Genomic DNA, 14,576 nt, shown 5'->3' on the forward strand with positions numbered 1-14,576 from the left:
AGCTCAAGAAATAGTGGATGCATTAGTAATAATTTTTTAAAACTCCTTAGATTCTGGATTAGTTCCTGAGGATTGGAGGGTGGCTAATGTAACCCCACTTTTTAAAAAAGGAGAGAGAGAGAAACCGGGGAATTATAGACCGGTTAGTCTGACATCGGTGGTGGGGAAAATGCTAGAGTCGGTTATCAAAGATGTGATAACAGCACATTTGGAAAGAGGTGAAATCATCGGACAAAGTCAGCATGGATTTGTGAAAGGAAAATCATGTCTGACGAATCTTATAGAATTTTTTGAAGATGTAACTAGTAGAGTGGATAGGGGAGAGCCAGTGGATGTGGTATATTTAGATTTTCAAAAGGCTTTTGATAAAGTCCCACACAGGAGATTAGTGTGCAAACTTAAAGCACACGGTATTGGGGGATGGTATTGATATGGCAAATTCATGGCAGATGCAATTTAATGTGGATAAATGTGAGGTTATCCACTTTGGTTGCAAGAACAGGGAAACAGATTATTATCTGAACGGTGGCCGATTAGGAAAAGGGGAGATGCAACGAGACCTGGGTGTCATTGTACACCAGTCATTGAAGGTGGGCATGCAGGTACAGCAGGCGGTGAAAAAGGCAAATGGTATGTTGGCATTCATAGCAAAAGGATTTGAGTACAGGAGCAGGGAGGTTCTACTCCAGTTGTACAAGGTCTTGGTGAGACCGCACCTAGAATATTGTGTGCAGTTTTGGTCCCTTAATCTGAGGAAAGACATTCTTGCCATAGAGGGAGTACAGAGAAGGTTCACCAGATTGATTCCTGAGATGGCAGGACTTTCATATGAAGAAAGACTGGATCGACTAGGCGTATACTCACTAGAATTTAGAAGATTGAGGGGGGATCTTATTGAAACTTATAAAATTCTAAAGGGATTGGACAGGCTAGATGCAGGAAGATTGTTTCCGATGTTGGGGAAAGTCCAGAACGAGGGGTCACAGTTTAAGGATAAAGGGGAAGCCTTTTAGGACCAAGATGAGGAAAAACTTCTTCACACAGAGAGTGGTGAATCTGTGGAATTCTCTGCCACAGGAAACAGTTGAGGCCGATTCATTGGCTATATTTAAGAGGAAGTTAGATATGGCCCTTGTGGCTAAAGGGATCAGGGGGTATGGAGAGAAAGCAGGTACAGGGTTCTGAGTTGGATGATCAGCCATGATCATACTGAATGGCGGTGCAGGCTCGAAGGGCTGAATGGCCTACTGCTGCACCTATTTTCTATGTTTCTATGTTTCTAGGGTTCTTTTAGCTTAAGCTCTCTAATCAACTCTGACTCATTGCACAACACCCAATCCAGAATAGCTGATCCTCTTGTGGGTTCAACCACAAGCTGCTCTAAAAAGCCATCTTGTAGACACTCTAGAAGTTTCCCTTCCTGGAATCCAGCACTAATCTGATTTTCCCAATCTACCTGCATATCAAAATCCCCCACGATTATTGTAACTTTACCCTTTTGGCATGCATTTTCTATTTTTAGGCCACATCCTTAACACTGTCTGGAGGTCTGTATGCAACTCCCATTAAGGTCTTTTTACCCTTGCATTTCTTAGCTCTATCCACAATAATTCAACACCTTCCGGCCCTATATCACCTCTTTCCAATGATTTGATTTCATGTTTTACCACCAGAGCAATGGCACCCCATCTGCCTTCCTGCCTGTCCTTTCGATACAATGTGTATCCTTGGACATTACACTCCCAGCTATAATCTTCTTTCAGCCATGATTCAATAATGCCTACATCATACCTGCCCATCTGCAAATGTACCTCCAAGTACCCTGCAAGTTCATCTACCTTATTTTGTATACTGCACGCATTCAAATATAACACCTTCTGTCCTGTACTCACCCTTTTTGATTTTGTCCACCTTTTATGTTGCAACTCATCCTATTGGCTGCAATTTTGCCCTATCAACAGCCTCCTCTCATTACACATTGCCTCTGTTTGTAAACCAATTACCTCGTCTTCAACATTATTATCCGCCTTTCCTACAATACTTCTTGCATCTAAATATTGGCAGTTCAGGACACTAGTCACACCATACTCAACCTTTTGATTCCTAACTTTGAGGTTTTAGAACATAGAACATAGAATAGTACAGCACATTACAAGCCCTTCGGCCCACAGTGTTGTACTGACCCTCAAACCCTGCCTCCCATATTAACCCCCCACCTTAAATTCCTCCATATACTTGACTAGTAGTGTCTTAAATTTCACTAGTGTATCTGCCTCCACCACTGACTCAGGCAGTGCATTCCACACACCAACCACTCTCTGAGTGAAAAACCTTCCTCTAATATCCCCCTTGAACTTCCCTCTCCTTACCTTAAAGCCATGTCCTCTTGTACTGAGCAGTGGTGCCCTGGGGAAGAGGCGCTGGCTGTCCACTCTGTCTATTCCTCTTAATATCTTGTACACCTCTATCATGTCTCCTCTCTCCTTCTCTCCAAAGAGTAAAGCCCTAGCTCCCTTAAGCAACATCTTCCTCAACAACCTCTCCATTATCTGTTCTGGCACTCCAGTTCCCAACCCTCTGCAACTCTAGTTTAAACCCCTACTCTAGTTTAAACTTTCCTGCTAGGATATTAGACCCCCTCCAGTTCAGGTGCAAAGTGTCCCTTCTGTATGGGTCCCACCTTCCCACGAACAGAGCCCAGTGATCCAAAAATCTTATGCCCTCCCTCCTACACCAACTCCTTAGTTACGTATTAAACTGTATAAGTTTCCTTGCTAGCACATGGCATGATTAACAATCCTGAGATCACAACCATAGAGGTCCTGCCCTTTAACTTAATACCTAACTCCCTGAACTCCCCAGCAGATCCTCGTCATTGATACCTATATCGACCACAACTTCTGGCTGTTCATTCCCCCCACCCCCACTTAAGAAAGCTGAGGACTCGATCTGAGATGTCCTGGTCACTGATGTCCAGAAGGCAACATGCCATCCGGGAATCTCCTTCTTGCCCACAGAACCTCCTGTTCATTTTCCTAACTAACAAATCCCCTATCACCAAGGCACGCTGCTTCTGCTCCCTTCTCTCTGTGACACTCCTCTGTTAGGCCCACAGCTTCCAAAGTGATGTACCTGTTGTTAAGGGGGATGGCCGCAGTGGTACTCTGCAGTGACTCTTTAAAACCTTTCCTCGTCCTGACTGTCACCCAGCTTCCTGCGTCCTCTACCTTGGGTGTAACTACCTTTCCATATCTCCTAAGTATCACCCCACTCAGCTTCCTGAATGATCCAGATTTCATCCAGTTCCAGCTCCAACTCCTTAATGCAGTTTGTTAGAAGCTGGAGCTGGGTGCACTTCTTGAAGTTGTAGTGGTCAGGGACACTGGAGGTCTCCCTGCCTTCCCACATCCAGCAAGAGGAGGATTTCACTATCCTGTCTGTCATCCCTACTGTCCTAGCTGAGCCGATATAAAGAAGAGAATGATAAAACTTTAGCTTTTCTTTGATTTTGACTGAAGCCTCGAAGAGCTAAAGCCTCAAGATCACCCCTCTGATTGTCCACTCAGGCAACAGTCATATTTACTATCATATCACATAGTTACAATCCTATTACAAAATAAACAGTAGTAACTTCCTTAAATACAAAATACAAACAACATACACACATTTCCAAATCCCTAATTCTAAAGAAATAGAATATTCTGCTGTGTATGGTGGGAGAGTCAAGTCAAGTCAAGTCAAGTCAACTTTTATTGTCATTTCGACCATAACTGCTGGTACAGTGCATGGTAAAAATGAGACGTTTTTCAGGACCATGGTGTTACATGACACAGTACAAAAAACTAGGCTGAACTACGTAATAAAAAACAGAGAGAAAGCTGCACTAGACTATAGACCTACACTGGACTGCATAAAGTGCACAAAATCAGTGCAGGCATTACAATAAATAATAAACAGGACAGTAGGGCAAGGTGTCAGTCCAGGCACCATAAAACCAGCCTGAGTGATTTTCAGACTCGTTATGAACCAGGGAAGATGGTGCAGTGCACACACTCAGCCCAATGAGAGCAGAGTGACAAGGCAATACTTGTGTGTGAGCGAATACACGTATGTAAGGACTGTGTTTACTGAGTGATCTCCATCTCAATGTGAAATTTGTATTCTATGGCAGCAATACAGTGCAAATGTATAACATTATTGTAATTAAATGTTGCATGAGCCATTCAGAAATCGGCTGGCTGAGGGGAAGAAGCTGTTCCAGAACCATTGTGTGGGTCTTCAGACTCCTGTACCTCTTCCTTGATTGTAGTAATGAGAAGAGGGCATGCTCCAGATGGTGAGGGTCCTTAATGATGCATGCCATCTTCTTGAGGCATAGCCTCTTCAAAAAGTTCCTTGATGGTGAGGAAGGTTGTGTCAGCGATGGAGCTGGCTGAGCCTGCGACTCTCTGCAGCCGCTCGCCATCCTGAGCATTGAAGCCTCCATACCAGGCTGTGATGCAACCAGTCAGAATGTTCTCCACCAGACAGCTATAGAAAGTTATAAAACACATTGGTGACATGCAAAGCCTCCGCAGACTTCAATAGAAGTACAACCACTGCCATGCCTTCTCTATGGTTGCATCACTACACTGAGCCCAGGACAGATCCTCTGAGATGTTGACACCCAGGAACCTGAAGCTGCTCACCTTTTGCACCACTGACCTCTTGATAATGCTGGTGTGTGTCCTGACTTCCCCTTCCTGAAGTCCACAATTGATTCCTTGTTCTTGCTGACACTGAGCATGAGGTTGTTGTTGCTGTGAAAGCTCCTTTCAGACCTGTAGAATATTCCAGTACGTTCAGGTGGAGTTACTTTTCATTGCGATTCAGTTGTGATGCAGGAAACGCAATAGACAACTGGGGCACAGCAAGCTCCCACAAACAACAATGTGATAGGGACCAGATTACCATGTGTTGTTTGGTTCTGGTCATCTCATTTGAGGAAGGATGTGAAATCTATAGAGACGGCACAAAGGATGCTGCCTGGACTAGAGAGCATATCTTATGAAGATTGGCTGAGTTTTCTAGGGCTTTTTTCTTTGAAGGGAAGATGTATAAGCGGTGACTTCATAGAGCTGTACAAGATGATAAGGAGCATAGGATGGAGTGGCCAGCCAGAGCCTTTTTCCCAGGGTGGAAATGGCTAATACCAGGGGGCATAATTTTAAGATTGTTGCAGAAATGCATAGGAGGGATTGCAAAGGCAGATTCTTTCCACAGAGAGCGATCAGGCAAGGAACACGCTGCCAGGGCTGGTGGTGGAGGCAGATACATTAGAGACATTTAAGAAACTCTCGGATAAACACATGGAGGATAGAAAAATGAAAGTGTTTGAACAGAAGATCAGATCTTCATATTGGGCCTCAATCTGGCATGGAGGGGATTTGCAGATGTACGGGTTGGAATGGGAATGGGATTGAGAATTAAAGAGGCAACGGGAACCAATTACCTCTGAGCTGAGTTATGAAGAGTCAACCCAGGGCACCGAGGCAACAGCGGTTAGTGGGTGGCATGGCTCAGTGGGCTATTCTGCACTGTATCTCTAAATAAATAAACTCCATTACTTGGTTTGAAGTCAATCAGGGGCCAGATGGCCTTTTGGGAAGGACATTACTGATCCTTAATCACCAGCTAGTCGCATCAGACCCAATTTACTGAGAATCAATTTTAACGCCAGACTAATTTAATAGCTTGAATTAAATTCACTAGTCCCATAATGGGATTTGAACTCTTGCCTCCAGCTCAATAACCCAAGTGTCTGGCTCATAATACAGCACCTAACTGACCATGATACTGTGAACTGTGTGGGAATTGAGCCCTTTGTGTTCTGGCCCATGGGTTGGTGAGCTGCTCTTGATCTATAACTCAACCCCAAGAACATAGAACAGCACAGCAAAGTACGGGCCTCTCAATCCACTGTGCCGACCCTTTTAACCTACTCCAAGATCAATCTAACCCTTCCCTCTACATATTTTTCCTTCACTGTGTGTCTATCCAAGAGTGCCTTAATGTCCCGAATGTATCTGCCTCCACCACCACTGCTGGCAGAGCATTCCACACATCCACCATTCTCTGCGTAAAAAACTTACTTCCGACTTCCCCAATATAGCTTCCTCCAATCACCTTAAAGTTATGCCCCTTCATATTAACCATTTCTGCCCAAGGAAAAAGTCTCTGGCTGACCACTCAATCTATGCCTTTTATCATCTTATACACCTGTATGAAGTCACCTCTCATCCTCCTTCTCTCTAAAGAGGAAAGCCCAACCTCGGGCAACCCTTCCTCATAAGGCACGCTCTCTAATCCCAGCAGCAACCTGGTAAATTTCCCCTGCACCTTCTCTAGAGGTTTCCACATCATTCCTATAATGAAGTGACCAGAACAGAATACAATAGTCCAAGTATAGTCTAACCAGAATTTTATAGAGCTGTAACACTATCTTTTGGGCTCCTGAACTCAGTCCCCTGAATAATGAAGGCTAACACACAATATGCCTTCTTAACAAACCTATCACTTGTGTGGCAACTTTGAGGGATCTATGGAACTGAACCCCAAAATCCCTCTGTTCTTCCACACTGATAAGAATCCTAACAGTAATCCTGTATACTGTCTTCAAATTCGAACTTCCAAAGTGAATCACTTCACTCTTTTCCAAATTGAACTCCATCTGCCACCACTCAGTCTAGCTCTGCGCACTATCAATTTCCAACTGTAACCTACAACAACACTTTATACCATCCGCAACATCACCAACCTTCATGTTATCTGCAGATTTACTAACCCACCCTTCTACTTACTCATGCAAGTCATTGATAGGCATCACGAAGAACAGGGATCCCAAAGCAGATCGCTGTGCAACACTACTCTAGATTCCAGGAAAAATATGTTCCATCTACTACCACTCTCTGCCCTCTGTAGGCAAGTCAATTCTCAATCCCCATGTCCAATTTTCCCTGGATCCTATCCCTCCCGACTTTCTGACAAGGGAGGACCAATCACATGGAAGTGAACTGTACCTCAGGGGAAAAGAAAACCAGGCAGGCTGTGAAAGAATTTTACAATACTGCTTGATCCTTGACGATCCTCCTCCCCACCCCCCCCCCCCCCAATAGACTCCATTTTGTTTCTTCTCAACACAAAACATCGCCAGTTAATCCATTTCCATAGACTGGGGTTCCCAACCTATGGTACCTGGACCCCTTGCTTAATGGTATTGGTCCATGGCATAAAATGATTGGAAACCCCTCCATAGATGCTGCTTGACCTGCTGAGTCCCTTCAGCATTTTGCATGTGCTGCTCTGGATTTGCAGCATCAGCAGATTTTCTCTTGTGTTTACCTTATAGTGTTGCTTTTTGGTGTCGCATCAGATCCAAAGTAACAATTATTTCATTTTCCTATACACTTGTGTACTGGAAATGAATTTAAACAATCTTGAACCTTGGGGAGAGAGCAGTTGCTGGTGTCTGTTTGAAACAATCTTTCAGAAGAACCAAATGTGAAAATCCACGGCCTTTACAAAACCACGAGATGAAGTTGTTGGTGGCATCTGTCTGAAGTGGTCTGAACATAGAACACAAGTGATGATAAACAGATGCCGTCATTTGTAGAGGGTAGAAACCTTGTCCATTTGACGCCCATGTCAGGATATCGCCATCGAGACATACAGCTGGCCTTATCTGAACTGAAGCAATGTCTGGGTTTTGATTAATCCAAGGGTTTATTTCTGGAGCAATAGGATTAAAGAGCAAAGAAGGTATGTTAAACTTCTGTTGAACCTTAGTAAGTGCACACTGAGAGACTTGCGTGCATTTCTGAAAAAGATGTTAGGTCCCTGAGAGAGAGGAGCCAATAAAAGACTTACAAAGATCAGAGTTCAAGGTACATTTATTATCTAAATGTGTAAAAATTATACAAACTTGTGATTTATCTCCTTACAGGCAGCCGCAAAGATGATACCAGAACTGCAAAGTTATAAAGATCAGGGAAAAATAAACAGAATGGAATTGTTCTCTCTTGAAAAGCAAAGACTTATTAAAACTCTGTGAAATTATCAGATAACACAGTGGTTAGCATAATGTCATTACAACACCAGCAAACTAGCAAACTCCCGCAGCTGAACGTAAGGAGTTTTTACATTCTCCCCATGACTGCGTGGGTTTCCTCCAGGTGTTCCAGTTTCCGCCTACATCCCAAAGACGTACCAGTTAATTAGTCACATAGGTTGAATTATCCCTTCCAACTCCATTCTCCTGCCTTCCCCCTTAACCTTTGACACCCTGACTAATCAAGAAACTATCAAGCTCCTCTTTCAATATACTCAATGCCACATCGCTGTCTGTGGCTATGAATTCCACAGATTCACCACCCTCTGGCTAAAGAAATTCCTCCTCAAGTCTGTTCTAAGTGGACATCCCTCTATAATGTGGCTGTTCCCTCTGGTCCTAGACTCACCCACTATAGGAAACATCCTCTCCACATCCACTCTATGCAGAGGATAAGAAGCTGGAGAAGAAGACAGAGAAGATTCCGATTCAGCCTGATTTATCATACATACATTGAAACATGTGGCACATGGGTCATAGGGAAAAGGAAAGCCAGGATTTAGGAGTAAGTTAAAGGTCAGCACATCATTGTGGGCTGATGGGCCTGTACTGAGCTGTAATGTTCTATATTCTATGAACCGTACAGTGAAATGTGTGATGGACCCTGCGAGTCTCTGCAGCAAGCTGTAGAGTGTTGGGCTTCGAGGTTTCTCAAGCACCTGTGTTTACTAATTTTTATCATAACTAGAGTCGTTAAGCCCGTGTTCTTCCTGTTTAATCTTGTCAAGTTAATTGTGACTGGCACGGGTTTTCCACATACTATGATTATTTAAAGGGGACTCTCATTTAACACTGTTGTCAGAGTCCTTGTGTGTGAAGAATGACTTGCCTCACGAGGTCATTCAGTCATGCCTCCAATGCTCTGTTGGTATCGGTATGAAAAACCTTTTGTTTCCATTTCTATCTGGGGAGTCCGTTCCATCCACTCACTGTGACGTAATCTGCCATTCCTCTGTACTTGGGTTGAGTCGTTGCTAGTTTCCACCACGACAGAATCTGCCTTTCCTCCACTCCTGGGTTCAGTCCTGCCAGCAACCAATGTAACAGGAATGTGCCGTATGCATTAACAAGGATGTGCTGGGGGCAACCCACAAGTGCCGCCACACATTCTGGCACCAACATAGAGTGCTCACAATGCTCAGAGAAGCCATTAATTAAATATAATTATAAACTCAAGAGGTCCTGCAGATGCTGGAAGTCCAGAGCAACACAAACAACTCAGCAGGTCAGGCAGCATCTATGGAGAGGAACAGACAGTCATGATTTGGGCTGAGACCTTTCACCAACAAACTAAGAGGGGATTCAGAAGAAACATCTGTCTCCAGGAAGGGATGAATGTGGGATTTGTCCTCCCAGGAGACACGAGTTTAAGAGAAGGCTAGCTAAACATATGTAGGAGAGAGTGATGGGGGATTGGAAAGGGAAGCTGGACATAGGTGCAAAGCTGAAACACTAGTGTGGTCTATGAGGTGGCAGTGGACCATGGAATAAAGGAAAGGAGGTGGGGAGCTGGAGAGAGGTGATGTGTAGGTCATGAGGGTAGGTAAGGCGAAGAGAAGGGAAGAGAGGACAGAACCCTTCATCAGGATTGGAAATGAAGTGGGAAGATGCCAGAATGTGGGGAGAGGGGAAGGAGTGGAAGATTTAAAGTTCTTCAAGGTAGGCACACTTCAAAGAGATTTCACAGTGGAACAGCCAATCATAAACACAAGAGATTCTGCAGATGCCAGAAATCCAGAGCAACACACACAAAATGCTGGAGGAACTCAGCAGATCAGGCAGCATCTGTGGAAATGAATAAACAGTCGACATTTCAAGTCGAATCTCTTCATCTGTACTGGAGAGGAAGTGGGCAGAAAGAGAGAATCAATTACAATATAAAGCTTGGAGTTATGGACAATCCAGAATGGGTTTCCGAATCAGAATCAGATTTATTGTTACTGCCAAATGTTGTGAAATGTGTTGTCTTGTGGCAACAGTACAGTGCCATACATAAAATATATTATAAATTACAAAAAAAAATACATAAGTAGTACGAAAGAGAAATAGTTATGTAATGTTCATTGGATCCTGGACCGATCAGAAGTGGAGAAAGATAAAGATTAGCTTTATTTGCTGTACGTGCATCAAAACATCGAAACACACAGAGAAATATGTTGCTTGCATCAATGACCAGTATGGTCTGCAGTGGTGTTGGGGGCAGTTCGTAAGTGTTGACATGCTTCTGGCACCAATATAGCATGCCCACAGCTTACCCTTTGGAGGTAAACCCACGCGGTCACAGGGAGGATATAGAAACCCCTTTCAGAAAGCGGCAGGATGCTGCCGCAGTAAAGTGCTGTGCCAGCACGCTGAGCTCATCAGGATTGGAATGGGAGAGGGAAGAAGCTGGAATAAAAGGTTGGGAAAGTGTGGGAACACAAGCTAGAGGCTGATAGGCGGATCCAGGTGAGAGGATGGAGGCATGGTAAGTTGGTGTGTGGGGGAACTGTTTATTTCCTTCTTTTGTCACATTTTTTTGCCAAATATAGGAAAATGTAACAGAGGAAAGTGCCCTTCAGTCCACAAAGATTAAATATGTAAAACCTGTCCCAATGGCAGTAGCTTTAGGACAGTAGTGAGGAGGATGAGAGGAGACTTGTCAACCGTATTTAAAATGATATGAGGCATGGACAGAGTGGCTAGCCAGAGACTTGTCTGCTCTTATGTGTTATGGTCTTATGGACTTTTTCACAGGGCAGAAATGGATACTAGAAGGGGGCAATCTTTTAAGGTGAGCACAAAAGAATCTACAGATGCTGGAAATCCAGAGCAACACACACAAAATGCTGGAGGTAATTAGCAGGTCAGACAGGATATGGAATGCACTGTCAGCCATGGTGACATGGCGGATACATTAGGGATGTACAGGTGCTGCCCCAGTAGGCTGGGTGAGTAAGAGGAGTGTGTTTTATTGATGTGGAGTGTTGATACCACCACATTTTGCTGATTATTTCCAATATTTTCAACAAACCAACACAAGAGAATCAAAATCAGGTTTATTATCATGGACATGCATTGTGACATTTGTTGTTTTGCAGCAGGAGAACGTTGTAATGCATTAAAATGAATGTAAGTTACAGTAAGAAATAAATGGTGCAACGACAGAGCAAACAGTCGATGGACATTCAGAAACCTGATAACAGAGAGGAGGAAAATCTTATAAAAAGTAATGGATACAGCCCAGTCCGTCACAGGCAAAGACTTCCCAGCATTGAATACATCTACATGAAACACTATTGCAGGAAATCTATCATCAAGGACCCCCCACTGCCCAGGACATACTCTTTTTTCACTGCTGCCTTCAGGAAGAAGAGCTTCAGAACTCACACCACCAGGTTGCTACCTCTCAACTGTCAGGCTCTTGAAGCAAAGGGGATAACTTCACCTGCCCCATCTTTGAAATGTTCCCACAACCCATGGACTCACTTTCAAGGACTCTTCATCTCATGCTCTTGATATTTATTGCTTATTTATTTAGTATTATTGTTCTGTTGTTTTGCATTTGCACTTGTTGTCCTCTGCACTCTGGTTGGACATCCTAGTTGTGTGGTCTTTCATTGATTCTGTTATGGTTATTATACTGTTATGGATTTAATCATGCATGCCCGCAAGAAAGTGAATTCCAGGGTTGTATGCGGCATATATGTACTTCAATAATAAATCTACTTTGAACTTTGAGGAAAATGTCCCCGAATCAATGAGTGTGTGTCTTCAGGCTCCTGTAACTCCTCTCTGATAGTAGTAATGAGAAGAGGGCATGTCCTGGACGGTGTCTGATCCTTCTTGAGGCATTTCCTTTTGAAGATGCCCTCGATGGTGGGGAGGATTGTGCCTGTGGTGGGGTTGGTAGGCTTTACAACTCTCTGCAGCCTCTTTTGATCCTTGTACCTATCAGCAGGTGATTCATCCAGTCAGATTGAAAAATAGTGAGGCTTATAGGTTCATAGTTCAGAATCTGATGACAGAGGGGAAGAAGTTGTTCCTGAAATGTCCAGTGTGTGTATTTCAGGTTCCTGTATAACTCCTTCTTGATGGTAGTAGCGAGAAGAAAGCATGTCAGAGACTGAACCAGTCAGAAGCTCTCCTGGCTACACACGTACAAATTTGGTAGTCTTTTTATATGAAGAAAATATTACTTTCAAGAATAAACAATGTAAAAGCTTTTTCATTGTTACATAGTCAATGCATTAAGTAATAGTTTATTGTTTTTTAATTGCCACTCAGGTATCCCCCTCCCCCGAGGGCGGCACACTACTACACCGAGCTGGGCCCCTCCCTATCCAGTGGTCCCTCTCCAGAACTACCAAGTGTCTGCACCCCACACCCCACTCGCAGGTCTCGCACGCTGGATGCGGTCTTTCATTGATTCTGTGAGGGTTATTGGATTTATTGAGAATGACCGCAAGAAAATGAATCTCAGGATGGTATGTGGTGATAATAAATTTACTTTGACTTTGAATTTCGAGAACCCTTCCCTCTCGAAGTAAGGCACCGCCCCCTTCACTTGGGGCGGGTCCTGCGGCTCGCACGCCTCTCACTGGACACTCAGGGGCGGAGTGTCGGAGGAAGGGTGAATAAACCGGGGGCAGGCGGTGAGCAGCCGCTCTCCTGGCCCTCTGGGACCGCACAGACAACTTTCTGCGGAGGGTTCAGCGTCTCTGCAACATTGGCAGAGAGCGGCAGCTACAGGTGAGAATCCTTTACTGTTTAATCACAAATCTCCGAGGAAAGGCGCCCGAAGAGAGTTTATACCTGCCCCCGTTTGTTACCAATTCGTGTTATGTTACAGTTAATGGTATAATCTACTCTGGCGCTATTAACTTTTCTATCTGTCAATGTCATGGAAATTCAGTGATCTACTCAAGAAAATTCAAATTAGCTGACTTGGAAATTACTTGTATCTCTCGCGTAAATCTTGAGGTTTTTATTAAACTGAAAATAAGTTTTTCTATAAACTGCAATTTTTTCATGTAATTAATAAATGGGTCCCAGAGATTCTTTCCTGTATAAACCATTAGCAACCCTCCATCCGCTCTCCGCTTTCCCCAATTCACACCCAGCTGCAAGGTTTGCTGTGTCTAATATTTTTATTCAGGAAACATTCCTCCCTCCCTTCCCTTTTTTTTTAAAGCAACTGTCTGCCCCAAAGGCACACAGACTCCTTGTTAAAATGCGCAGTGGGGATCGAGACAGAACTGTGAGGAAAATCGGATTTCCCTGCAAAGTCAGCAGTTTGCATTCGATTGCTGACTGCCGTGCCGGGTTGGAAAGGGAACTTGAATGTAAAGCCGAGGGTTCTGGCTATGTTCCTTTGACTGGTCGGATGGGGAGGGAGGGCAGCCCTTTCGAGAATCCTCTCTAAGTGTTTGTGTGTGGACCATCCGCAGCGATGGTTGGAAATAGGTTACAGGGGGAAAACGAGGTCATTCTACGGGCTAGCATGGAGTTGACGGGCCGGGTCTCCTCCTTGCCCCACATTGTACGGAACCGTGTACGTTAGTGGGTCCACCTCTGGTACCGATGGAGGGGGGTGCCCTTCACGCCGTTGCTGGATCACACAGACACACATTCAGGAGTGACATACTGAGCAACAGAGGGAGATATTGAAGGGAAGCTTGCCCGTCCACTCTCCACTCCAGAATTATTTTGGAGGTCCGCTCTCTGCGTATAGACTCGATGGGCCAAGTGGCCTAACTATCTTGTGGGTGTTCTGAGAGGATAGTTACTTGCCAGGCCCCGCCTGAGATGTGGCGTTGCCATCATTAAAGTGCCGGTTGCAAAGTCTGCCTTTCATAATTTAAAACAGTATGAATAATTGAAACAGTCTCCAGGGTCAGGGGGAATTATATTAACTGAATTAGTCCCCCCCCCCCCCTCCATCCTCTGTCGCTGATGTCCTTGGACATTTCTTGATATCACACCGGGTGGAATGTCCTCGGGGGACGGCTGCCTAACTGTTCCCCTCCAGAGGAGGTCTGGGCTTCAGACAGAGCTTCAGTGGCCGCAGCCGTTCACGTATGTGGTGAATAGAACGCTTTCTGGTGCGCCGAGGATTCTGGGTACTCCAGTCGCCATCTTAGAATGGAATATTAAGCTTGAGATCATGGACACTTTCAACTGTGAGGTCATGTGATAAAAATGTTCCGGAAGGTGTTGCAGCAAAGCTGCTTTAGAATTTGTCAACTTAGATTCAATGAAGGAGTTTGTTGTGTTAAGCACCACATACTTTGTCAATAATTTGGTTTACTATTGTGTCAGGTACAGAGGTACAGTGAGAAACATTGTTTTGGATGCCTTCCATACAATATATTGAGGTAGAGTGATAAAGCATCACAGCCACGGTGAGATAGTTCAACGCGATGCTGCTACAGTTCAAAATGTTCTGGAG

At 44.3% G+C, this 14,576-nt stretch overlaps 1 protein-coding gene across 10 annotated transcripts in view; it reads left to right on the forward strand.

The window, feature by feature from the left end:
* The first annotated feature begins 12,744 nt into the window (after positions 1-12,744).
* LOC140729743 (liprin-beta-2-like) overlaps positions 12,745-14,576 on the forward strand; it is a 220,114-nt gene continuing 218,282 nt past the window's right edge. For all 10 annotated transcript variants that reach the window (XM_073049891.1, XM_073049886.1, XM_073049896.1 and 7 more), the window contains exon 1: positions 12,745-12,877. The gene's annotated coding sequence lies outside the window, so the exon portion shown is untranslated. The remainder of the gene's footprint in view (positions 12,878-14,576) is intronic.

The sequence above is a fragment of the Hemitrygon akajei genome, chromosome 6 (genome assembly GCF_048418815.1).
Source record: "Hemitrygon akajei chromosome 6, sHemAka1.3, whole genome shotgun sequence".
Classification (NCBI taxonomy): Eukaryota; Metazoa; Chordata; class Chondrichthyes; order Myliobatiformes; family Dasyatidae; genus Hemitrygon; species Hemitrygon akajei.